Here is a 2,608-nt window from a genome sequence, read left to right on the forward strand (position 1 = left end):
AGATAGATAGATAGATAGATAGATAGATAGATAGATAGATAGATAGATAGATAAAAGAAATCCTAAGGACACCGTGATGGATGCTCCTTTGGGAAGATCAAATTGACCTTAATGAGTCACCTGGTTCCATAAGTTATTTCTGTACTATGAATCCAAGGACCTTTTCTCAAAGGAGAAGGCTAAAAGATCACTGGAAGATTTGCACTGTTCTATTTGAGCCTCCCTTTTCTTCTGTCACACATATAAAGACACCTTTTCCTTCTATTATACTCATCCTCATCCTTCTAGCACGTATGCAATTGTATTGCTTGACCAGAAGGAGACTTCAGTGGTTCACATTGTTGCTTGTTGAGTCCTTAACTACTTTAAAACTAAATGGACACTTACTTTGTAAACCATTCTTTGAAATTTAGCATCAATAATTATTTTTCTGAAAGGTGAGTGCAATATAATGGATTTTGTTACAGTAAATTAAATTTCTATTTGTTCAATTAGAAACAAAAAACCCAAAAGAGTTACTACTCTTATCAGTGCCTTTGTCTGAGACCAGAGTGTGTTCAGGGACTGAGGAGCATTGTGAGTGATCTAAAAAAGTACCCCACATGGGGAATGGTCAATGGAAATGCTTTTGTATGCCTTGGAGTTGGGTTTCTGAGGCTGTAAATCATTATGAAGGCATAAAGCTTAATCCTTCTCCTGAACAGCAGCTAATGGATTCAAACTGCTGACATTGCAATTAGCAACCCAATGCATAACCCACCATGCTACCAGGGTTCCTTGGCTAAAGATTCTTTAGCTGCTTACTTTTAGAAGTGCTACTTACTTTTAGAAGGAAGGCATAGATACAAAATAGCTGTAGATATATTAAAATACTTCAAGGATTTTTTAAATCTAGAAAATGAGATAGTTTGTACAGTTAGTTTAACTCTTAGGGAAGAAATTGATAAAACTAAAATCATATTTTCAATAACAGAGCAGAAACGCTTCATAAAAATCATTAAGATGTAGAACATGTTTTTTGAGCTTCAAGTTCTCAACTCCTGATTTATTATACCTGACTCTTCACTCAGTTATAGAACTCAGTTCTACCCTTAGAAGAACTAAAGACTTATTTATTCTAATGTAAGAAATGTTTGTTTATAAGAAATTAAGAAAATTTGAAGACATTGGTAATGATATTTATCATCTATGGTAAAAATTTTAAATCCTAATAATTGCAATAATGTTGTTAGTAGACATGTTTGTATGAAAATTTAAACTAGCAACATTGAATATAATCACATTAACATGACTCTTGAAAAGTACAAGAGTTGCAAGGAAGCATATATAGAGAGATGCATTTATAAAAGTAATAGGAGACAGATTGTAAAGCTCCACGAACACCATGTTATGGAGTTTGATGATATTCCATCCAGAATGGCAGCTGTGAATATTATTCAGGAAAATGGAAAATATGTTATTAAGTGAAAACATAAATATAAATTTAAAAAATGGAATATATACTACATAGGATATTTGTATATGCACAAAAATTAAAGTACATCAAAAGTGAGCAGTTGTTATGAATTGAACTGTGTCCCCCTGAAATCCGCGTTATAAATCCTAACCTCTATGCCTGTGGTTATAATTCCATTTGGAAATGGACTGCCTTTGTCCTTAAATTACTGGAGCAGGACTGGTATAGGTTATGTTTTATATAGAAGAGATATGTTTATATAAAAGAGATAAAATAAGCAAGTGAGAGAAGCAGAGATTGGGGAAAGAAAGTTGCCAAAACTACATGAAAATTGCCAAGGAGCAGAAGCTCAAAGAGACAAGGGTCTTCCTCCAGAGCCAACTGAGACAGAAAGCCTTCACTTAGAGCAGCCACACTGAATCCAGACTTCCAGACTCCTAAACTATGAGAAAGTACATTTCTGTTTGTCAATGTCTTCTTCTTGTGGTATCTGTTAGAGCAGCACTAGATAACTAAGACACAGTTACTAAGATAAAGAATATATAGATGAGCATTTCTTCAGTTTTTAAAATATAAAAAAAAGATACAAGAAAATATGCAAAAATAATTTGTAAATTTACAAATTTAAATATTTGTAAAACTTAGTTTAAGCAATTGCTATTTAGTTGAAGTTAACAGAAAAAAATGTAGCATAAATGAAATTTTCAAGTAACTGAAATAAAAGTCCTAATTAAAATTTTTTATTTTATATTTGACAGAATGTTTAAAAATTATTTTTATATTTCTCTTTTCTCATAATAGAGAAATATATGATAAATATAATATTGCAATGAACCTTTATATGATCTGAAACAAGCATTGAGTTATAATAAATTCTTGGTATCTTTTACAGTTAATCATTATTTTTTCTCTCTTAGGAGTTCCTTAAAACACAAAAATATCCTCTCATTGTCATAGGACAGTAGCAAATTATGGAGATGAAAATTAAGGCAAAACTCAATAAAATAGTAAAAGCTAGGTAGCATTTCAATAAGTTTAGTGTTTTTATTATTGCAAATCATAAAACACTGCTTTTCAACTATTCCCTTAGGATAAATACCCAGAAATGGATTTTTAATAAGTGTATCATATTTTGTCACTTTATCCTGATGT

This window comes from Chrysochloris asiatica, unplaced genomic scaffold, assembly GCF_000296735.1.
Source record: "Chrysochloris asiatica unplaced genomic scaffold, ChrAsi1.0 scaffold00140, whole genome shotgun sequence".
NCBI classification, from domain to species: domain Eukaryota; kingdom Metazoa; phylum Chordata; class Mammalia; order Afrosoricida; family Chrysochloridae; genus Chrysochloris; species Chrysochloris asiatica.